Source organism: Macaca nemestrina, chromosome 2 (genome assembly GCF_043159975.1).
Source record: "Macaca nemestrina isolate mMacNem1 chromosome 2, mMacNem.hap1, whole genome shotgun sequence".
In the NCBI taxonomy this organism is placed as follows: Eukaryota; Metazoa; Chordata; class Mammalia; order Primates; family Cercopithecidae; genus Macaca; species Macaca nemestrina.
The window spans coordinates 102,860,307-102,885,850 of record NC_092126.1 but is presented as its reverse complement, the minus strand read 5'-3'; the positions used below and the strand labels follow the sequence as shown (position 1 = coordinate 102,885,850).

At 43.6% G+C, this 25,544-nt stretch overlaps 1 long non-coding RNA gene and 1 pseudogene across 1 annotated transcript in view; one reads left to right on the top strand and one right to left on the bottom strand.

Moving 5' to 3' along the window:
• Positions 1-3,269: 3,269 nt before the first annotated feature.
• LOC139361942 (zinc finger protein 669-like) overlaps positions 3,270-25,544 on the bottom strand; it is a 26,581-nt pseudogene continuing 4,306 nt past the window's right edge.
• LOC139361944 (uncharacterized) overlaps positions 18,716-25,544 on the top strand; it is a 19,901-nt gene continuing 13,072 nt past the window's right edge. Inside the window, exon 1 of the long non-coding RNA XR_011619990.1 lies at positions 18,716-18,894. This is a non-coding gene — a long non-coding RNA (uncharacterized lncRNA). The remainder of the gene's footprint in view (positions 18,895-25,544) is intronic.

Sequence of the window (25,544 nt, the reverse complement as noted above, 5' to 3'; positions counted from 1 at the left end):
ATAGGGGATACCATATTTAAGCTTTGGGGTATCCCCAGGTACAATTCTCATTTGAGCCACATGTGAATTTCAGACACGGAGGCTTCCCAACTTTGGTGGCTTTCAATAAATGTGGAAGTTAATTCACAACCTATTTTGTGGAGGCATAAAATTCAATGAGCACTCATTTAACCTTTTATTTTAAATATTATTTTTGTAAACTTTGTATTTCCAATTAGGTGAAATTGTAAACCTGTTTCAGTTCTTATCCACTTTCTTTTTTTTTTTTTTTTCCTGAGACGGAGTCTTGCCCTGTCACGCAGGCTGGAGTGCAGTGGCATGGTCTCGACTCACTGCAACCTCCGCCTCCCTGGTTCAAGTGATTCTCCTGCCTCAGCCTCCCAAGTAGCTGGGATTGTAGGTGCCCACCACCACGCCTGGCTAATTTTTGTATTTTTAGTAGAGACATGGCTTCCCCATGTTGGTCAGGCTGGTCTTGAACCCCTGACCTTGTGATCTGCCTGCCTCAGCCTCCCAAAGTGCTCGGATTACAGGCCTGAGCCACCACGCCCGGCTTCTCCACTCTTTTTAGGCAGAGGGGAGTAAGGGTTGCTTTAAGTTAGGAGGGACTCCCATGTACCCAACCCATTTGTGTAAATTTCTTCCTTCAGAGTTCTTCAAATCAGCATCACCATTGTTAAAGGCCTCCCACATGGTGATAATTGTGCCACAGGGTTTTATGAACATGAAGTTGATGTTTGGCTGAATTAACCTCCTTGCCGTGGCACAAGGGGGCCACAGGTGTTTTCACCAATTATGAAGCGGGTTCGCTGTGCAATGGCTACCAACTTTTCTGAGTACAATGAGACCAAATACATTCATACATAAATTCCATGAAGTGAATTTATTACTTACAAACATCGAACAGAAGACAACAGAAGTCTAGGATTCAATATGAACCGCTACCCCAAGATCAGGAAAGCTACCCAGAGCAGATGGATGGAGTTTTGACTGTAAATGCTTCACTTGCACTACAGCTGAGGGACCCCAGAAAGCAGCCCACCTTGGGTTTTCTCCCAGGATGTGGTTTGCTGGACACAAGTGTTAAAGGCCATTCTGTTTTGAGCAGGGACTATAACAGAGCCTGGGCTGTTCTGACCAATGTCACCTGATTATCAGGATATTGCATTCCCAGCATATCATACAGTTATCTTGAGAACTACCAGTATGAAAGGGAGGAAAATGGCCCTGCACCCTTGAAACTGAAGGATCAGGATGTTTGTTGTGACAGAGGCACAGACAGTAGCGACAGAGTGTTCTTGTGAGCCATCTACTAGTTCTCTTGACCGGAGCGTGGCACCTGACTGCTTTTCTCCTTCCTTTCAATGGAAATTGTTTCAGAATATTTTGAATATTTTGAGTTTCTACATCTATAGAGTTGCGGCACATGATCACTGGCAGTGTAGACTCTGCGTGGTTAAAGGAAAGAGTTCAGGAGCCCATCAACCCACATTGGAGGAGACCACCTAATCCTCCAGAGACTGCCACTCCATCTTCCTGGGGTTAGCTCCACATGCAGTAAGGGCATTATGTCTAAGGCCGTCAAGACTTGCAGTCCGAAGATTTGACTTTTGACATGCTGATAAGCAGCGGTGATAAGAAAAGCCCACACACTGGCTAGGAATTTTTCAATGAAAGCAGCTGAGACGCTTCTTCATATGCTTCGGTAGGGGCTAATATCAAACTCTTTTTTCCCATTTTCTTTACTCATCAGTGCCTGAGCCGTGAGGCACCATAGATGTACACCTCATCAGGAGGGTGTATGGGAAGCAGCAAGGGGAGCAGCAGCACAAGAAACAAACAAGGCCACTACTCCTGCCTACATAATAACTATTGTCTTGGAGTGTACAATAATTAATAATGTTCACAGGGCTGCCCTAAGCATACAGAGATGGTGGCCAGAGTAGATGCAGGGACTACAGAGATACAGACTGATTCTTGCTAATTAGGACTTAAGTGTTGGCTTATGTGCTGTGCTTTTGTGCATTAATAAGCCGGGGCCTCAAAACTGCCTGCTAAGCACAGGCCAAATGTCATGCTGGGGTGCAATTAAACATTCACATCTAGGAGATGAGAGTATTTTAGTGTGAGAGAAGATGACCACACCTGAAGACCACAAAACACTGTGCAGACCAAAGGGAAGGCCCATCATCAGCTCACGGTTCTGACCCAGGTGACTGCTGATGTGTTACGGAACCGTCAGCCGACAGCAGGTAGGTCAAGTTGAGCAGGTGTCCTGCATGAGGGCTGGTCCATTCCATGTGTGTTGCCAACTGTTTCAATAGAGTCTCATGCACCCCACTGGTGAGGAAGGAATGAGCACCCTACGTTTACTGGCATCGTTAAACACATAACATCTATTACTAAACAGATAAGCCAGACATCAGTTACTATTTACATATAGGAGGATGGTGTAAGCTCCCACAGGCCCAAACAGGGATTAACTTGGGAGCAGAGAATAGTATAGCATTAAAAAAGTAAGGATGTTCCTTTTTTTTTTTTTTTTGAGACAGAATCTCGCTCTGTCAGCCTTGCTGGAGTGCAGTGGTGTGATCTCGGCTCACTGCAAGCTCCATCTCCTGGGTTCATGCCATTCCATTCTCCTGCCTCAGTCTCCCTAGAAGCTGGGACTACAGGCGCCCACCACCACGCCCGGCTAACTTTTTGTATTTTTAGTAGAGACGGGGTTTCACCATGTTAGCCAGGATGGTCTCGATCTCCTGACCTCGTGATCCGCCCACCTCGGCCTCCTGAAGTGCTGGGATTACAGGCATGAGCCACCGTGTCCGGCCGAGGATGTTCTTTTGTTCCTACAGGAGTATGCGATTGGTTTGTCTGTTGGCTGGTAGGGAACTGAATCATATGACACTGACTGGTAAGACTGTAACACTGTAAAATACAATAGATAAACTATAATACCATAATGGTGTAATATTGTCTACTACAATACCAAAGGCATCGATGAAAAGCCCAACGCTATCATATGTGACTGAGAGACTGAATGCTTCCTCCCTCAGATTGGTTACAACATATTGTCCTATCACAGTTCTCTCTCCTTCATTCAAAGTGAATGATCCAAATAACAGAAATAATAATAAAGGGCAACAAATGTAAAGAACTCATGAGATGATACTCTATGGTAAACTTTACATACTTAGGAATTAATACCAACTCATTATTAGCAAAAAATAAACATCTTTACATCAAGAGTCGTTTTTCCTTTAATAAAAAAAGGTGGAATGTGTATAATGGACAAGGGATAATCAAAATTTGCCAAATGAGGCTAGTAAGACAATTCCAACAATTCACAATCATTATTCACTGGTCCATTAATCACAGGACAATACATACAAATCATGTATGTATTGTCTGGGCGCGGTGGCTCATGCCTGTAATCCCAGCACTTTGGGAGGCCGAGGTGGGCAAATCATGAGGTCAGGAGTTCAAGACCAGCCTGGCCAACATGGCGAAACCCTGTCTCTACCAAAAATACAAAGAATCAGCTGGACGTAGTGGCGGGCGCCTGTAGTCCCAGCTACTTGGGAGGCTGAGGCAGGAGAATTGCTTAAACCCAGGAGGCGGAGGTTGCAGTGAGCCGAGATCGCACCACTGCACTCCATCCTGGGCAACAAAGTGACACTCCATCTCAAAAAAAAATAATAATGAAATAAAAAAAATTAAACTTACCTACATATTAGAAAAACATCAAAATTCAACCATGAATTCAGCACATTATCAAATGAATAGACAAAAATTCTACCAACAAACTTAAGAAAATATCATTATCTATGAAATTCAAGTACTACTGCTTAAAGAGCATTTACAGAACTCTCACCTCAAGGTTTCCCTGCAAAACAAGGTGAAATGCATACTCAAGACTCTTTAAGAATGAGCCACTGATAAAAACAATATACCTGTAACTTATGTAACATTTCATACATTTTTTTCAAGCACTGCATGATAATTAATTTGCATCAGGCTTTCCAAATTAGAAAAACTTCACTGATAGAACTTCTTTCCTGTGGGAGTTTTCACATGACTTTTCAAGTAAATGTTAAAACTGAAAATATTCTTGCAGTTTCTAAACTACTAGAGTTTTAATCCTGTGTACGTTCTTGTATTTACAAGGTCCAGCCAGCTACAATGTGCATTTTCATATGTCCTTGAGTGGGTATGAGAGAAATGAAACATTCCCACATTCTGGACATTCATAGGGTTTTTCTCAGGAACGAGCTGATGTCTTCAAATGGAACTAACACAACTGAAGGCCTTACCACAAATTTAAATTCAAAAAGCTTTTCTCCACTCTGAGTCCTCCCAAATCTTCAAAAACACGAAAATCTGAAGGCTTGACCACATTTCCTACATTCTTAAGGTTTCGCTGCAGTGTGAGCTCTTTCATGTTTATGAGGGAATGGGAAAGAGTAAATGTTTTACTACATTTCTTACATTCAAGGGTCTTTATTTATTTATTTATTTATTTATTTATTTATTTATTTATTTATTTTTGAGATGGAGTCTCACTCTGTCGCCAGGCTGGAGTGCAGTGGCAAAATCTAGGCTCATTGCAACCTCTGCCTCCTGGGTTCAAGTGATTCTCCTGCCTCAGCCTCCTGAGTAGCTGGGATTACAAGCGTATGCTACCACACCCAGCTAATTTTTGTATTTTCAGGAGAGACGAGGTTTCACCATGTTGGCCAGGATGGTCTCAATCTCCTGACCTTGTGATCCACATGCACAGGGCTTACCCCCCAACCCCCCATGGCTTTTTATGTCCTTGAAAAAGAACTAAGACAACTGAAATGTGCCACCATGCCCAGCTAATTATTTTCTTTTTTTTTTTTTTTTTTTGAGACAGAGTCTCGCTCTGTCACCCAGGCTGGAGTGCAGTGTTGCGATCTCGGCTCACTGCAAGCTCCACCTCCCGGGTTCACTCCATTCTCCTGCCTCAGCCTCCCAAGTAGCTGGCGTGAGCCACCGCGCCCGGCATTATTTCATTTTTTGTAGAGACAGGGTTTCACCATGTTGCCCAGGTTGTTTCACATTGTTTTAATCCAGGCTGGTTATGAACTCCTGGGTTCAAGCAATACACACACCTTGGCCTCCCAAAGTCCTGGGATTATAGGCTGAGTCACTACACCTAGCCTCTATATCATCACTTCTTTCATGGCGAGTAAGGTGACTGGAACGAGTGTAGGCTTTACCGCATCTCTTACATTCATAGGGTTTTTCTCCAGTATGAATTCTTTCATGGAGGTGAAGGGAACTGAGGCGACTGAAGGCTTGGTCACATTGTTTACATTCATAGGGTTTCTCTCCACTATGAGTACTTCTATGGTTACAAAGGGATCTCAAACGACTAAAGGCTTTGCCACATTGTTTACGTTCATAGGGTCTCTCTCCAGTATGACTGCTTCCATGGTAATGAAGGGAAGTGGAACAGCTGAAGGCTTTATCACATTTGGTACATTTATAGGGTCTTTCTCCAGTGTGAGTCCTTTCATGCGTCTTAAAAGAACAAGAAAATCTGAATGTTTTCCCACATTCCTTACATTCGTAGGGTTTCTCTCCAGTGTGAGTTCGTTCATGTATTAGACAAGAACCGGAAACAGTGAACGCTTTACCACATTGTTTACATTTATAGGGTTTTTCTCCTGTGTGAGTTCTCTGATGTCTTCAACTGAATTGAGAAAATAAAAAGCTTTCCCACATATCGTACATTTGTAAGCTGGGTTTCCACTGTGCATTATCATGTGTCTTCTAACACCTGGAACAGAAACAAAGAATTTCCCACACTGTTCACATTTATATTGCTTCTCTCCATATGGTTTGTATCCTCAGTGAGCTAGGATGTGCCTATTAAGGAGGCAAAGACGTACAAAGACTTTTCCACAAATACTGCATGCACATTGTTTTAATCCAGTAGAAATGTTCTCATTCAGATCAAGATTTGGAATTTGGCTGACAACTTGTCCATCATACTGACTACCTTCTTTGCTTTCACACAGACTCTGTACCATATGATTTCTGTAAAAAAAAATGACAAACACATTATTATTGGTTGGTTTAATAACTTTGTACTTATTAATAGGTCTTGGACTTACACTGCTACCAATATCAGGGAAAATGCATTTTTTTTTTTTTTTTTTTTTTTTTGCCATGACTGAATTATTTGAAAGTAAATGGGTTACTACTGAAAACACAGCTACCACCTGCATGGCTATGACCAAAATAGTAAGATTCATATACACAATTTTGTGGTACTATTTTCAAGTAAACTGTTTTCCAAACACTGACTGCTACACTGAAAGTATGTTACACTTTGGGTGAAATTTTTCTAAAAAGAAATAAATTTCAAGTGACTCTTATTTGCTTTGATTGCTTGTTTTTAAGTTCATGACATGCTAAGATTCCTTCAGAGGACTTTATTTCCTCTTCTCAGTGCAAATTATCTTATATCTTTCCCAGGTTTCTCGAAGTGATCTTCAATATTCTGGTCTTTCCATTTGTTTCCTAAAATGTAGACCCACAAAATTATCATGAATTATTACAAACCATAGAAACATTACTAGATTTAATGTTTATTGTACACAGTTCCCATGCCTGATTTCTTCACCAAATCATTCCCTTGCCACATTCCAAATCACAAATAGCACTGATGATAGGGAAATACTTCTGCAATTAGATGAAATGTGTTGTCATTCTTACCTACAGAAGCCAGGTTCCTGCAGGTTTCCCGCATCACTTCTCTGAAGAGATTCTTCTCAGCAGAATCTACCAAAGCCCATTCCTCCTGGGTAAAGTTCACAGCCACATCCTCAAAAGCCACGGAGTCCTAGAACATTCCACACATGTGGATAGAAGGATGGGTGAGACTGACAGCACTGGGAATCTATACTCAATTCATAAGCTGTTTATATGATTCTGAAATTTCCAAGCATTTATTCTATGATTTGATTGTCACAACTTTTACTCTGTTCACACATACTCCCTCCCACACAGCAGTACTAATGCTAGAATTGAACTATTGAAAAAGGCAACAGCAAAGTAGAAACACCCATCTCATTAGAGAATCCAGGGAGTAAGATGTGCTGCTAGGAGTTACCTTTTAACTTCACTTTGTACATTTCTAGTATCTGCCATAATAAAGTCCTACCTGATGTGCATGAGTTAATATTATCATTACTGAGACTACTTATTCTTAAAAACGCCTGCTCACAAAGTTCAATCTTTGTTTGTATTAGTAACTTACATTTTGAAAGGGATTCCACCAACCCAAGTAATAAGAATGACTCATTGCATCTAAATGGCTTATGCAATATATTTGTCAAAACTTTTTCTGCTGAAGGTCTATTATTTTGTGTCACTGCAGTGGTGCTTAGGGAACCAGACACCAAAACACAATCTGAACACTAAGTGTTCAATGAGTTTCCCTGGTAGACAATCTTTTACACGTGCTGTCACTTGTTAACTGGGGAGTTGAGCCCATTCCATGTGATTACACCAAGAGAGAATAGGCTTATTAAATTTAATTGAGTAGTAAATAAAATCAATAATTGATTAATTTAACAATACTAATATAACAATTTTTTAAATTTCTATTGCACAATGTCAAGGCAGAAAGGAATAAGAGGAAATATGACACCTGCTTTTTAAAATGACATTAATGTCACCACTTCCAGATGCTATTCCCATGAAATCACATAAATTCCCAAATCAGGTTGTTTTAGGCAAGAAAAACTACTTTTTCTTACATAGTAAAAATGACAAATGTCTAATGATTTTTAGTCATCTAAAAAAAGAGTGATGGCTTGTCTGACATACTTCTAAGATTTTCAAACGAAAATATTCAGGACAGCACAGTATTAGCAGAGAGATGAGCAAGCAGACCAAGGGGGAAAAAAGTCTTAATGATGCAGCATTTATATGGAAAGTTGATGAATGATAGAGTAGGCACTGTAGAATAGAAAAAGAAATCACATGCACTTTAAAATATGAGGCAAACCAGGCTGGTATCTACTTGGGAAAATGTATTGCATTCTTCTCTATTCCATGAACAATAATCAACTTATTATATATTCAAATATGAAAGATAAAACTAGAATGCTTTCGGAAGTCACAGGAAGACTTTTTTTTACAAAGGATTAGGCAGAATTTTTTTTATGTAAGAAAAAAATAATAAAGGAACAGACAAACTCAAACATATTAAAATTTAGGGAATAAAAAGAAAATAGAGTGGGCCGGCCATGGGGGCTCATGCCTGTAATCCCAGCACCTTGGGAGGCTGAGGCGGGTGATCACCTGAGGTCGGGAGGTTGAGACCAGCCTGGTCAACATGGCAAAACCCTGTCTTTTTGTTGTTTGTTTGTTTGTTTGTTTTTTGAGACAGACTCTCGCATTGTCACTTGGGCTGGGGTGCAGTGGCAACATCTTGGCTCACTGCAACCTCCACCTCCCAGGTTCAAGCAATTCTCTTGCCTCAGCCTCCCAAGTAGCTGGGATTACAGGTGCCTGCCACCACGATCAGCTAATTTTTTTGTATTTTTAGTAGAGACAGGGTTTCACCACGTTGGCCAGGCTGCTCTGGAACTCCTGACCTCATGATCCGCCCACCTTGGCCTCCCAAAGTGCTGGGATTACAGGCATGAGACACCGTGCCAGGCCTAAAACCCCGTTTTTACTAAAAATACAAAAATTAGCTGCGTGTGGTGGTGGGTGCCTATAATCCCAGTTACTCGGGAGGCTGACATAGGAGAATCACTTGAACCCGGGAGGCGGAGGTTGCAGTAAGCAGAGAAGGCGCCACTGCACTCCAGCCGGGCTACAGAGCAAGACAGCATCTCCAAAAAAACAAAAAACAACAACAAAAAACCCTCAGATATCCAGATAAGAGGATACAGATGTGTCCACTGTCATAAATTCTTCACCATGCTACAAGAGGGGAACTGACATTTTGGTAAATATTTGTAAATCATCAATTTATCTATCACACTTTTATTTCACCAGTAGCATTTACAAAGCTAAGTTCTACAATTCCGTTTGAAATTACCCTTAAAAAGAACAGACCTTGGCCGGGCGCAGTGGCTCAAGTCTGTAATCCTGTGCTTTGGGAGGCCGAGACGGGCGGATCACGAGGTCAGGAGATCGAGACCGTTCTGGCTAACACGGTGAAACCCTGTCTCTACTAAAAAAAATACAAAAAAAATAGCCAGGCGAGATGGCGGGCACCTGTAGTCCCAGATACTCAGGAGGCTGAGGCAGGAGAATGGCGTGAATCCGGGAGGCAGAGCTTGCAGTGAGCTGAGATCCGGCCACTGCACTCCAGCCTGGGCGACAGAGCGAGACTCCATCTCAAAAACAAAACAAAACAAAACAAAAAAAGAACAGATCTTTATTTTCCAGAGCAAGATGGCCAAATAGAAGCAGCTCCAGCCTCCAGCTCCCAGCGCCAGCAACACAGAGGACGGGTGATTTCTGCATTTTCAACTGAAGTACCGGGTTCATCTCACTGGGGAGTGCCAGACAATTGTTGCTGATCAGCTGGTGCAGCCCGACCAGTGAGAGTTGAAGCAGGGCGAGCCATCGCCTCACCTGGGAAGCGCAAGGGGGAAGGGAATCCCTTTTCCTAGCCAAGGGAAACTGAGACACACCACATCTGGAAAATCAGGTAACTGCCACCCTAATACTGCGCTTTACCAAGGGTCTTAGCAAATGGCACATCAGGAGATTATATCCCACGCCTGAATGGGAGGGTCCCATGCCCAGGGAACCTCCCTCCTTGCTAGCACAGCAGTCTGAGATCTAACTGCAAGGCAACAGCGAGACTGGGGGAGGGGCACCCACCATTGCTGAGGCTTAAGTAGGTAAACAAAGCTGCAGAGAAGCTCAAACTGGGTGGGGCCCACCGCAGCTCAAGGGGGCCTGCCTGTCTCTGTAGACTCCATTTCTGGGGACAGAGCGTAGCTAAACAAAAAGCAGCAGAAACCTCAGCAGAGGTAAATGACCCTGTCTGACAGTTTTGAAGAGACCAGTGGATCTCCCAGCACGGAAGTTGAGATCTGAGAACGGACAGACTCCCTGCTCAAGTGGGTCCCTGACCCCAGAGTAGCCTAACTGGGAGACATCCCTCACTAGGTGCAGACCGACACCTCACACCTCACACAGTGGGGTACACCCCTGAGACGAAGATTCCAGAGCAAGAATCAGACAGCAACACTCACTGTTCAGCAATATTCTATCTTCTGCAGCCTCTGCTGCTGATACCCAGGCAAACAGCATCTGAAGTGGACCTCAAGCAATCGCCAACAGACCTACAGCTGAGGGTCCTGACTGTTAGAGGGAAAACTAACAAACAGAAAGGACACCCACACCAAAACCCCATCAGTTCATCACCGTCATCAAAGACCAAAGGCAGATAAAACCACAAAGATAGGAAAAAAGCAGGACAGAAAAGCTGGAAATTCAAAAAATCAGAGCACATCTCCCCCTCCAAAGGAACGTGGGCTCATTGCCAGCAATGGAACAAAGCTGGATGGAGAATGACTTTGACGAGTTGAGAGAAGAAGGCTTCAGTCAATCAAAATTATCAGAGCTAAAGGAGGAACTACGTAACCAGTGCAAATAAACTAAAAATCTTGAAAAAAGAATGGAAGAATGGATAACTAGAATAATCAATGCAGAAAAGGCCATAAACGAACTGACAGATAAAAACCATGACACAAGAAATACGTGACAAATGCACAAGCTTCAGTAACTGACTCGATCAACTGGAAGAAAGAGTATCAATGATTGAAGATCAAGTGAATGAAATGAAGCGAGAAGAGAAGTCTAGAGAAAAAAGAGGAAAAAGAAATGAAGAAAGCCTCCAAGAAATATGGCATTACGTGAAAAGACCAAATCTACGTCTGATTGGGGTGCCTGAAAATGAGGGGGAAAATGAAACCAAGCTGGAAAACACTCCTCAGGATATCATCCAGGAGAACTTCTCCAACCTAGTAAGGCAGGCCAACATTCAAATCCAGGAAATACAGAGAACGCCACAAAGATACTCCTCGAGAAGAGCAACTCCAAGACACATAATTGTCAGATTCACCAAAGTTGAAATGAAAGAAAAAATGTTAAGGGCAGCCAGAGAGAAAAGTCGAGTTACCCACAAAGGGAAGCCCATCAGACTAACAGCAGATCTCTCGGCAGAAACTCTACAAGCCAGAAGAGAGTGGGGGCTAATATTCAACATTCTTAAAGAAAAGAATTTTCAACCCAGAATTTCATATCCAGCCAAACTAAGTTCCATAAGTGAAGGAGAAATAAAATCCTTTACAGACAAGCAAATGCTTAGAGATTTTGTCACCACCAGGCCTGCCCTACAAGACACCCTGAAGGAAGCACTAAACATGGAAAGGAACAACCAGTACCAGCCATTGCAAAAACATGCCAAAATGTAAAGACCATCGAGGCTAGGAAAAAACTGCATCAACTAACGAGCAAAATAATGAGCTAATACCACAATGACAGGATCAAGTTCACACATAACAATATTAACCTTAAATGTAAATGGACTAAATGATCCAATTAAAAGACACAGACTGGCAAACTAGATAAAGAGTCAAGACCCATCAGTCTGCTGTATTCAGGAGACCCATCTCACGTGCAGAGACACACATAGGCTCAAAATAAAGGGATGGAGGAAGATCTACCAAGCAAATGGAGAACAAAAAAAAGCAGGGGTTGCAATACTAGTCTCTGATAAAACAGACTTTAAACCATCAAAGATCAAAAGAGACAAAGAAGGCCATTACATAATGGTAAAGGGATCGATACAACAGGAAGAGCTAACTATCCTAAATATATATATACCCAATACAGGAGCACCCAGATTCATAAAGCAAGTCCTTAGAGACTTACAAAGAGACTTAGACTCCCATACAACAATAATGGGAGACTTCAACACCCCACTGTGAACATTAGACAGATCAATGAGACAGAAAGTTAACAAGGATATCCAGGAATTAAACTCAACTCTGCACCAAGCGGATCTAATAGACATCTACAGAACTCTCCACCCCAAATCAACAGCATATACATTCTTCTCAGCACCACATCACACTTATTCCAAAATTAACCACATAGTTGGAAGTAAAGCACTGCTCAGCAAACGTAAAAGAACAGAAATTATAACAAACTGTCTCTCAGACCACAGTGCAATCAAACTAGAACTCAGGACTAAGAAACTCAATCAAAACCGCTCAGCTACATGGAAACTGAACAACCTGCTCCTGAATGACTACTGGGTACATAACGAAATGAAGGCAGAAATAAAGATGTTCTTTGAAACCAATGGGAACAAAGATACAACATACCAGAATCTCTGGGACACAGTTAAAGCAGTGTGTAGAGGGAAATGTATAGCACTAAATGTCCACAAGAGAAAGCTGGAAAGATCTAAAATTGACACCCTAACATCACAATTAAAAGAACTAGAGAAGCAAGAGCAAACACATTCAAAAGCTAGCAGAAGGCAAGAAATAACTAAGATCAAGCAGAACTGAAGGAGATAGAGACACAAAAAACCCTCCAAAAAGATCAATGAATCCAGGATTTGGTTTTTTGAAAAGATCAACAGAATTGATAGATCACTAGCAAGACTAATAAAGAAAAGAGAGAAGAATCAAATCGACGCAATTAAAAATGATAAAGGGGATATCACCACCGACCCCACAGAAATACAAACTACCATCAGAGAATACTATAAACACCTCTACGCAAATAAACTAGAAAACTTAGAAGAAATGGATAATTTCCTGGACACTTACACTCTTTCAAGACTAAACCAGGAAGAAGTTGAATCCTTGAATAGACCAATAGCAGGCTCTGAAATTGAGGCAATTATTAATAGCCTACCAACCAAAAAAAGTCCAGGACCAGACGGATTCACAGCCGAATTCTACCAGAGGTACAAGGAGGAGCTGGTACCATTCCTTCAGAAACTATTCCAATCAATAGAAAAAGAGCGAATCCTCCCTAACTCATTTTATGAGGCCAAAACCTGGCAGAGACACAACAAAAAAAGAGAATTTTAGACCAATATCCCGGATGAACATCGATGCAAAAATCCTCAATAAAATACTGGCAAACCAAATCCAGCAGCACATCAAAAAGCTTCTCCACCATGATCAAGTGGGCTTCATCCCTGGGATGCAAGGCTGGTTCAACATACGCAAATCAATCAATGTAATCCATCACATAAACAGAACCGAAGACAAAAACTACATGATTATCTCAATAGATGCAGAAAAGGCCTTCGACAAAATTCAACAGCCCTTCATGCTAAAAACTCTCAATAAATTCGGTATTGATGGAATGTATCTCAAAATAATAAGAGCTATTTATGACAAACCCACAGCCAATATCATACTGAATGGGCAAAAACTGGAAGCATTCCCTTTGAAAACTGGCACAAGACAGGGATGCCCTCTCTCACCACTCCTATTCAACATAACGTTGGAAGTTCTGGCTAGGGCAATCAGGCAAGAGAAAGAAATAAAGGGTATTCAGTTAGGAAAAGAAGAAGTCAAATTGTCCCTGTTTGCAGATGACATGATTGTATATTTAGAAAACCCCATCGTCTCAGCCCTAAATCTCCTTAAGCTGATAAGCAACTTCAGCAAAGTCTCAGTATACAAAATCAATGTGCAAAACTCACAAGCATTCTTATGCACCAGTAACAGACAAAAAGAGAGCCAAATCATGAATGAACTTCCATTCACAATTGCTTCAAAGAGAATAAAATACCTAGGAATCCAACTTACAAGGGATGTAGAGGACCTCTTCAAGGAGAACTACAAACCACTGCTCAGTGACATAAAAGAGGACACAAACAAATGGAAGAACATTCCATGCTCATGGATAGGAAGAATCAATATCGTGAAAATGGCCATACTGCCCAAGGTAATTTGTGCCCAAGGTAATCAATGCCATCCCCATCAAGCTACCAATGACTTTCTTCACAGAATTGGAAAAAAACTGCTTTAAAGTTCATATGGAACCAAAAAAGAGCCCGCATTGCCAAGACAATCCTAAGTCAAAAGAACAAAGCTGGAGGCATCAGGCTACCTGGCTTCAAACTATACTACAAGGCAGTAACCAAAACAGCATGGTACTGGCACCAAAACAGAGATATATACCAATGGAACAGAACAGAGTCCTCAGAAATAATACCACACATCTACAGCCATCTGATCTTTGACAAACCTGACAAAAACAAGAAATGGGGAAAGGATTCCCTATTTAATAAATGGTGCTGGGAAAGTTGGCTAGCCATAAGCAGAAAGCTGAAACTGGATCCTTTCCTTACTCTTTATACGAAAGTTAATTCAAGATGGATTAGAGACTTAAATGTTAGACCTAATACCATAAAAACCCTAGAAGAAAACCTAGATAATACCATTCAGGAGATAGGTATGGGTAAGGACTTCATGTCTAAAACACTAAAAGCAACAGCAACAAAAGCCAAAATTGACAAATGGGATCTAATTAAACTAAAGAGCTTCTGCATAGCAAAAGAAACTACCATCAGAGTGAACAGGCAACCTACAGAATGGGAGAAAATTTTTGCAATCTACTCATCTGACAAAGGGCTAATATCCAGAACCTACAAAGAACTCAAACAAATTTACAAGAAAAAAACAAACAACCCCATCAAAAAGTGGGCAAAGGATATGAACAGACATTTCTCAAAAGAAGACATTCATACAGACAACAGACACACGAAAAAATGCTCGTCATCACTGGCCTCAGAGAAATGCAAATCAAAACCACAATGACATACCATCTCACACCAGTTAGAATGGCAATCATTAAAAAGTCAGGAAACAACAGGTGCTGGAGAGGATGTGGAGAAATAGGAACACTTTTACACTGTTGGTAGGATTGTAAACTAGTGTAACCATTGTGGAAAACAGTATAGTGATTCCTCAAGGATCTAAAACTAGAAATACCATATGACCCAGCCATCGCATTACTGGGTATATACCCAAAGGATTATAAATCATGCTGCTATAAAGACACATGCACACATATGTTTATTGCAGTACTATTCACAATAGCAAAGACTTAGAATCAACCCAAATGTCCATCAGTGACAGACTGGATTAAGAAAATGTGGCACATATACACCATGGAATACTATGCAGCCATAAAAAAGGATGAGTTCGTGTCCTTTGTAGGGACATGGGTGCAGCTGGAAACCATCATTCTCAGCAAACTTTCGTAAGAACAGAAAACCAAACACCACATGTTCTCACTCATAGGTGAGAATTGAACAATGAGATCACTTGGACTCTGGAAGGCAAACATCACACACCGGGGCCTATTATGGGGAGGGGGGAGGGGGGAGGGATGGCATTGGGAGTTATAACTGATGTAAATGACGAGTTGATGGGTGCTGATGAGTTGATGGGTGCAGCACACCAACATCACACATGTATGCATATGTAACAAACCTGTACGTTGTGCACATGTACCCTAGAACTTAAAGTATATATTTTTAAAAAAAAGAACAGACCTTTAAAACTTACTACACTCACTCTGGGGAAGAAATGAATACAAATTTTTAGCAAATAAAGTACATCATTTTACCTTGCCTCTTTGGAAATAGTATTTTTATCTTTCAAGCTGTACTGACAAAATGTATCTTACAGTCAATGAAAAACTGAAACTCAAATAAGCAGACAAGTCTTTTCAAGGTAACAAACTCAGGGAGAGGCAGTGCTGACTCCAACACAGACCTTTCTAAGTGTCACAGCAGGCCATTCTATCCCTCGGGACACCCATCCTGTTCAGTAAAGTACTCAGTGACCACCTAGGAGGCACTGGCGCTGCTCTTTGTCCTCCGGTGTGCCTTAAGTGTGTTTTCATATTCAGGTTCTTGCACATCCTCTCTGGGGTGGGTTTTCCTTGTCTTTGGGACAGTTTTTCTCTCTTCACAAGTCTGAGACAATCTAGAGAGCAGAAATCATTTCTGCCTTTTCCTCTCAATATCAGCATCCAATTGGCAGACCATCAATGTGTCTCCGAGGAATAAAAACTCGGGCTGGAGGAACAATTTTAATGACCTAACTTTAATGACATTACATTGTATTGTCCTAAAATTTTAATGACCCTAAGGGGTCACCATTTCAGATGAAACTATACCAGGAGATTCCTCTAAGGCCAAGAGCATCCAGCTGCTCCCCTAAGAGACTCTACCCCCTACCTCAGGCTGTCCTTGGGGATGAGATGACCCCAGGGCTGATACTCACTAGACCCTCCAATAGACATGGCCACTGTGGGTATCCTGGGTCATCCCCAGACAGTTCTAAAATGCCAGCACTAGGAAAAGACAGGAGGGTGGCTGAGGACACAACACCCTGTAAAGTTTTCACGGGGGGACCTCAACCTAAAGACATTTTGGTAATACATACACTTAGGAAAGATGAAAAGAAGAGAGGCACAAAGATGTTTTTTACAGTAGAGTGTCAGATGATTTATTCTCCGCTTTCCTCTCATGTAAAATGTTTGGAAACAGAAAAATATTTTGGCCAAGGTGGCTCAAGCCTGTAATCCCAGAGCTTTAGGAGGCCAAGGCGGGTGATCAATTAAAGTCAGGAGTTCGAAACCAACCTAGCCAACATGGCGAAACCCTGTGTCTACTAAAAATACGAAAATTAGCTGGACGTGGTGGTGGGTGCCTATAAACCCAGCTACTTGGGAGGCTGAGGCAGGAGAATCGCTTGAACCCGGGAGTCAGAGGTTGCAGTGAGCTGAGACTGCACCATTGCACTCCAGCCTGGCGACAGGGCAAGACTCCGTCTCAAAAAAAAAAAAAAACCATATATATACACACACACACATATATGTATATGTATATACACACATATATATGTATATGTGTATATGTATGGTTTGCTTCCTCATTAACCTTATCAAAGCCTCTCATTTACGCCCCTCCTGTGGACCCCAAACCACAAACCATGACTGCGGTACCCGTTTTATGAATCGCGGATTTGCTCAAACACACCGTTTAACGTTTTAACAAAGCCTCAGGCTAATTTTAGGGGGAGAAAGGTGGCACTACAAGCTCCATGAACCACAGCTCCTCCCACGCTGGAACCACGCACACGGAGTCGGGGCTCTCCCGGATCACCCTCCCGTGGTCACTGCACTACCTGGGTAGGGGAGGCGCGGGATTCCCGAGAGGGCTCCAGCCGGCGGAAGTGGCGCCCACAGGTACAGACAGGACTCAGGGGTCCCGCTGCCCGCCCCGCCTGGCCCTGCACAGAAGGGGACTGAGGCCCGGCTGCGCCGCGGCGGCTGGGTCCGCAGGTTCCGCAGCCGATGGCTGGTTCCAGCAAGTTTTAACCAGCCCTCTTCCCCACTTCGGGAAGCCAGGCGCAGTCCACTCACCGTTCCTCAGCTTCCCGGGTGTCCTGGCGTCAGCTAGGGATGTCCCAATACCCGCAGGTCACAGGGTGGCAGAGGCTGCTGCAGAGGCACCTGGGCCTCCCAGAGCCAAGAAGCAGCAGCGGAGACTAACAGAAAGAGCCTACTGTGGCGAAGGAGAGACAAAGCGCCCGCCAGCCAGATCCTGGAAGCCGCCCTCTCCTTTCCGGGGGCGTGCCTGATTGAACGGTCCCCACCCCAGAGCCCCTGATTGTTTGCGGCTTCAGGCCCCGCCCCCTCAGGCCCTGAGGGACAGGAGATTGCGATCTCACGTGAGGCTGAATGAGGCCAGAATGACCGTTTTGGCCTAGCGGTTTGTAAGGGGTGCGTCCTTCCTGCGCTGGGATCTGACCATGCAAGGAGGACATTCGCGTTTAACCTTGTGCATAACATATATATAAAATTGCAAGCAATATAATGACAATTCCATAACTGCCCAGTGGGTTCACCTTGCCTGCTACCTAGACAGAGCTGATTTCTCAAGACAGGGGAATAGCAATAGAGAAAGAGTAATTCGCGCAGAGTTGGCTGTGCGGGAGACCGGAGTTTTTTTATCTTATTTTATTTTTCTGAAACAGAGTCTTGCTCTGTCGCCCAGGCTGGAGTGCAGCCTCGGAGTTTTATGATTATTCAAATCAGTCTCCCTGAGCATTTGGGGATAAGAGTATTTAGAAAGTTTATTTTGCCAAGGTTGGGTATGCTTGTGCATGACACAGCCTCAGGATATCCTGATGACAGTTGCCCAAGGTGGTCAGAGCACAGCTTGGTTTTGTTGGAGATAAATGCTCGGTACTGCAAAGTGAAACCAGCACTCAAGCGAAAGTTTTCTCAGCAACGCAATTTACTTCTGCAGAAGCGTGCTGCTTGCATCAATCACAATCGCAAGAGCACACCAACAAAGGAAAGCAGGAGTTTTTATTCCTAAGGCAATCCCTACCTCTGGCATAGGTTGGGGCCAGACCTCAAGCTCTAAACTGACCCGGTTGGCTATTTGTGAATATTTTCCCAAATAAGGAAGGGGGAAGGGGGATGTGAGTTACAAAGGTGGGACGTGTGGTTTCGAAGGGAGAAATGGGTGCAGAGCAGGTAACCAAGGAAACAGATGTGAGTTCTTGATTAGAACTGACAGGAAGGTTGTTTACAGTAACTAAGGGCAAGTAGGCATGGAGAACAAGAAAGTTGAGTTCCAAAACAAAAAACAAGAACGTTAACATGCCAAACCTTGGAAGAGAAACTGACTGTATCTGACAGTTTTATACATTTTAGGGAGACAGGAGATGTCAATCAACATATGTAAGATGAACACTAGTTTGATCCGGTACAACCTGAAGCAAAGGTGGGTCAACTCGAAGCCAGGAGGGGGCTTCCAGGTCACAGGTAGGTGAGAGACTAACGGTTGCATTCTTCTGAGTTTCTGATGAGCCTTTCCAAAGGAGGCAATAAGATAGCATTCTTCTCAGTGAGCAGCGGATGACTTTGAATAGAATGGGAGGCAGGTTTGCCCTAAGCAGTTCCCAGATTGACTTTTCCCTTTATCTTAGCGATTTGGGGGGCCCAAAATATTTTCCTTTCCAATTTCCCCCTTTTGTTTTAAAAATATTTTGGAGAAAGCATTTTAGAAGAAAATCAGTCTCTGGTGCTAGGTTTTGTCTGATTTCTCATGGAGTAGCTGGGATTACAGGCGTGCCACACCATCCCTGTCTATATATATATACACACACACACACACACACACACACACATTTTTTTTTGGTAGAAACGGGGGCCTCTCTCGGTTGCCCAAGCTGGTCTCTGGTGCCCAACACGGGGCCCCCCGTAATCTCTACAAATAATCCAGTGAAGGAACACTAGAGCGTGGAAAGCAGAGGACGACCAACAAAGGACTCCCGAGTAGGTTTTCACTTCAAGCTCTAGGGTAAGTAGGGCGCTCGGAGAATTCCAGCAAAACCTCGGGAAAATATGGGTCAGGCTGAGAGTAAGTTCGCTAATTACTTAAGCCTTGTGCTGCGGAGGGGTAATTGTGAGTACCCAAAATCTCACAGCTTTGTTCCATCTGGTAGACAAGTATTCTCCTTGGTATTCTCCTTGGTTCATGGAATATGTAACCATGAATGTAAAAGATTGGGACAAGGTCGGATCAGACTTAAAACGAGCACAAGAGGGCCACGATATTCCTGTCTCTGCTTGGTCTGTGTGGTCGGCAATTAAAACAGCACTGGAGCCCTTCCACACTGAGGAGGAGAAGGAGGAGTTTCAGGATGACATAGGAAAGTTGAATAATCAGTAGTCTAATTATCAGCAAAGTGAACCATGACAGTCTAGTTTTAAAAAGGGTGAGAAACGGGAAGGTATATATGCTAATCTTCAAAAACTTATAGAGATACAGTGCCACCTACTGCGCCTTTAGGGGAAGGTCTGGAATGGCCATCCCCAGGCCAGCCTTAGGAATTTTTGGAAGGGGAGCCTGAGAAGCGCCTTGCCGCTCCCATTGTTGCAGGCCCCGCCAGTAACTATGGTGAAGGGAAGCTTTAGGCTTGTCTAACAACCAGTTACGATGAGGAAATGATCCAGGCTTGTCCACCTGTTAATTATGGTAGAGGAATGCTGCGAGCTGGTCCAAATACAAATTATGGCACAGGGACAATCCAGGCATCCATTCGCCAGGCACAAGAAATGGGGGATTTGAATGCTTGGCAGTTTCTGGTAATTCTTTCACCAGCTGAGGAGCCCAGAGAACTTGCTCAAGCATGCTGGGAGCCATTTCCTTTTAAAATATTAAAAGACTTAAAGCAAGCAATTGGACAAGATGGGCCAAATTCTCCTTATGTTCATTACTTGTTACAATGTGTGGCTTATAACAGACGTTGAATACCTATGGATTGGGAGGCATTACCCCGATCCACCCTGTCCCCCTCTGAATTTCTCCAGTTTAAAACCTGGTGGACGGATGAAGCAACAAATCAGGCATGCAGAAACACTCAAGCCCAACGTCCCGTTAATATCACATCTGATCAACTGCTTGGAATCGGACAGGCATGGGGTACTCTAAATCAACAGATGGTAATGGCTGATGAGGCTGTTGATCAGCTCAGAACTACATGCCTAAGAGCCTGGGAAAAAATTCACGACCCTGCTACTGCTTTATCCTTCTTTTCACACAGTTCAACAGGGTCCAAGGGAGCCTTATCCAGATTCTATCACCCGTTTGCAGGGTGCGGCTCAAAAGGCTATTTCCGATTCTCATGCCAAGAAATTGATCACTCAGCTGCTTGCTCATGAAAATGCTAATACAGAATGTCAGGCAGCAATTAGACATATTAAGGGAAAGGCAGATCTAAATGAGGAAAAAACTTTAAGTGAATACATTAAAGCCTATGATGGCATTGGGGGGCACTTATATAAGGCCAGCCTCCTTATATAAGGCCAGGGGGAGAGAGGGGGATGCTATTACTCCCCATATCACCGGGGGTGCCTCACTCCCCTGTGATGTGGATCCTAACAGCGAGGGGGAGAGAGGTGCTTACTATTACTTCCCATTAGGATGCGGATCGTAATAATTACCCACCCCCCGCAATGTATGTCCATTATTAGCAGTCTCTTTTGTTCAGGATATTAGGAACAATTTCACAGGTGGTGTGTACACAGCCTGCGATAGGAGAACGAATACCATCCTCTACACCTCCGGATATTAGGAACTGTATCACACAATGGATGTACACTTTTTGGGAGATTTGGGGTAATGTCCTGTGTTTCCCTGAATATTCGGAGACATATCACAGGGCGGCTGTACACCCACTACTCTCTTGGTAGGAACATCATACTTTACCTACTGGAAATTAGGAGCAATATCACAGACTGAGTGTCAAGCCACTGTCATATTGGAAGTAATATCATGCTCTCCCCCACAAGTTATGAGAAACAATATCACAGGGGGGTGTGTACCTTCTTTGGTAGTGGGAGTAGTATCATCATCTCTTCCTTTAGATGACAGGAGCAATATCACAGGGTGGGTGTACACCCTGTGTATTTATGGAAGCAATGTCATTCTCTCTTCTTCTAGGTTTTACGATTCATATCACAGGCCAGGTGTACACCCTTTGTTATATTGGATGGAATCCCATCCTCTTTCAATCTGTGTCTTTAGAACAATATCCCATGGGGACTGTACATCTCTTCAATATTGGTAGTAAGGCCATCTTCTCCTTTCCTGGATATCAGAAATAATATCACAGGAGGCGTGTACATCCCTTGCAATATTAGTAGTAATATCACCTCTCCCCTGTGGTTATTAAGGACAAAATCCCAGGGTGGCTTTACGGTTAATATTTTATTGGGAGTAATATCATCCATTCACCCCTTGGATGTCAGGAACGGTATCACAGAAGAGGTGTCCACCCGCTTCGATATTGTCAGCCATGTCATCTTCTTCCCGTCTGGATATTAGGAACGATACCCCAGGTTTGGGGACAGTGTACACCCAGTGCGATATCGAAAGTAAAATCAGCCTCTTTCCCGCTGGATATTAGGAACCATATCACAGGTGTGTGTGCCCCTTCTGGGATACTGGGAGTACTATCAGCCTCCACCCCGCTGCATATTAGGAACAATATATGGGGGGCAGGGTGGTTACACCCCCTGCGATATTGAGAGCAATATTCTTCTCTTTCCCCTGTACATTAGGAACTACATCACAGGGGTCTGTACACCTTCTGCAATATTGGGATTAATGTTTTCCTCTCCCCCACTGAATGTCAAAAACAATATCACAGAAGGGTGTACAGCCCCTGCGATATGGCCAGTAATATCATCGTCTCTACCTTTGGATACTTGCAACAACACCACACCACAGAGGGTGTGTACACTCCCCTGCAATATTGGGCATAATGTTATCATCTCTTCCCCTGGATATTGGGAACCATATCCCTGGTGGTGGGAGGTGGAATACATTAAGAACAATTTCACGGGGTGGGTGTACACCCCCTGCGATATTCGGTGTAGTATCATCCTCTCTTCCCTAGGATATTAAGAACAATATCACAGGAGGGTTGTACAGCCACAGCCCCTGCGTTATTGGGAGTAATAGCATCTTCTCCCCTTCTCGATATAAGGAACAATATCCCAGAGTAGGTGTACATCCCCTGCGATATTGGGCATATTGTCATTGTCTCCCAACGTGGATATTGGGCCTAGTGTCACAGGGGGGTGTACACCTTCTTCGGTATTGGGAGTAATATCATCCTCTCCCGTCAGGATTGTAGACAAAATATCGAAGGGGTTTTACAACTCGTGCGATATGGGCAGTAACATCATCCTCTCCCCACCTAGATGTTGGAAACTATATCACAGGCGGCGGTACACTTCTTTCGATATTGGGAGTCATATCATCCTCTCCCATCATGGATATTAAGAACAACATTACAAAGGAGGTGCACACCACCTGCGATATGGAGAGTAATATTATGCTCTCCCCTTCGGGATATTAGGAACAATATCTCAGGAGGTGTGCACAACCCCTACGATGTTGGAAGTAATATCATCCTCTCCCCTTGAATATAAGAAACAATATCACAGGAGGATGTACACCCCCTGTGATATTGGGAGTCATATAATTTTCTCTCCCTCTGGATATTAGGAACAATATCACAGTGGGTGTGTACACCCCCTGCGATATTGCCACTAGTATCATCGTCTCCCTCCTAGGATATAGGGAACAATATCACAAGGGGGTGTCCACCCCCTGCGATATTGGGGATAATATCCTTCTCTCCCCCACTGGCTATTAGGAACAATGTCACAGAAGGGGTGTTCACCCCCTGCTCTATTGGGAGTGATATCGTCCTCTCCATCCATGGATATTAGGAACAATATCACTATGGAGTGTACACCTGCAATATTGAGACTAATAACTGAAAATGAAGGGCATGGTAAGCTGAGATAGAGATATCCCTTCTTTCCCAACACGCCACCCCTGAAAAATCAGGGTAGGCAGCCCTCTGTTAGAGCTCTCTTGCTCCAGAAGAGAACTCACAGCCACTTTGAAGTGAACCCCACCCATGAGAGGCCAGGGCCCTCAAAGCATTTACCCAGGGAGACTCTGCATTGAGGGGAGGGTGGGAACAGCCCCACTCGCCAGCAGCTGTTGGCAGCAGTGAACTTGAGCCCCCAAGATGCTGCCCAGGAGTGGAAGAAACCTGACTTGGAATAGCCCCGGATGTAGCGCTGAGCCTGAGCACTGACCTGCCTGCCCGGGAAGCTTGGTGACGATTCCTGTGTCTGTGCTTGGCATAGAGTGAGTGGAGCTGCCACCTTCAAACTGCATAGGGGGGCCACTTCCACAGGCCTGGTTCTTGCTGCATGGGAGAGCACTGTCCCCACCCTAGAGGCAACTAAAAGCTTCTCATTAAAACAAATGTAGTTGAGCCCCAAAGTTCCAGGAAATAAGATGACTCCAGGAGAAGTTGATTGTTAGGGTGTCTAACTCAACCCTATACTCTTGTTTGGCTAAGAAAGGAACTTCGGTGTGATGGGTAAAGTGACCTGCACACCCCACACAGGTAAAACTCTCCTGCTTCTGGGATAAGAAGCTGTCCTGAAGCAACCCTCACCCATGCCATCTTGTGAGCTCTCAGCCCTCAGAAGAGGTGGTCTGCGAAGAACTAGAGTTTTTCATTACCATATCATCTTAGGACTCAAAATATGCAACCACCCCGAGAAAGGGACAGAAAACACAGAAACAGAAAGAGCTTGTTTCCCTATCGTTTTAAAGACTTCAATTTTAAAAACTGCCATTTCTTTGCATTTTTTTGTTCATCAATTTCTGAAGAATTCCTATAGGCAAGGGCCTTTCCAGGCTCTGCTGGAGATTTTATGGGAAAAAAGTTCAGTGTCTGATCTTGGAGAATTTAAAATAGGCAGGAAAGATAAGAGGGGCACAGTTCTCTCTTTCTAGAATGTGATTCCACTCCTCAGTTGGCCTGACTTAATCACGCTTCCATCTCAGCCTCGACGTGCCTTTCCGAGGTAAGCCTTTGGGGCACCTGCCCCTGATACAGAAGAAACACTAAGTTATTTTCCTGCTCTGTGGTCCCGGAGTTATGTGAATTTCCTTTTGAAACTCATCATGCATATTTATTTATTTATTTATTTAAGCATATTTATCTGCGAGAGTATACCTGTCACCATGGCAGGGATTTGTCTGCCTCTTTCACTGCAGTGCATAGTGCTGGCGCTGTTGGGGGTGCCTAGTAAACCTGGGTGAACAAATTTTTACCTGACTCTGAATGAGGGTGCTCAGAAGTAGCAGTGAACGCTGGGATGCTGGGGGAGGAAGAGGGTTATCATAAAGGAGGTGACACAAGGCTGGACCTCACAAGACGAAATCTCAGTAGGGCAGGAGAGCAGGGAATTTGGACAATGGCAGAGAAGAAGCGAAGCTCAGAGTAGATTAAGTAAATTGATGATGATGACAATGACAGTATCATTTATCATGTGGTCACTTTATGCCAGGAACTCTTACATTCGTAGCAACGTTTATTTGTTACACCAACCATGAGGGGCAGGTACCACTGGGCCCCATCTAGTGATATGAAAACCAGGGTTCATAGAGGTTAAGTTCCTTGCCACGGTCATATGGATGGAAAGTAAAGACAGTAAAGACATTGAGCTCTGCATTTAGACTCGGATCTAAAGTTGTTCAAATCCTAGTTCTGCTTACTCCACGGAAATGTGGGTTTTTTGAGGGGAGTACAAGTAGAGGAAAGTGGAGAAGTGGATTGCAGTTTGATTCTTAGCGGTCAAGAATGCCACCGGGGGATTTAGACTTTAACCTAATCACATGTATTTATTTCTTCAAATGCTAGCCTTGGAACGTTTTTGAGCACGTGCTTTGGAAACATTCCTCTGGAAAACAGAGAAGGTGAGGGAGGGGAGGGGAGGGTCTGAGATTTGAGGGGTCTGCAGCAGGAGGTTGGGAGACACAGTAGGGAGCTGGGACAGCAGGTCTAGAAATGAAACTAGGGCACATCCAG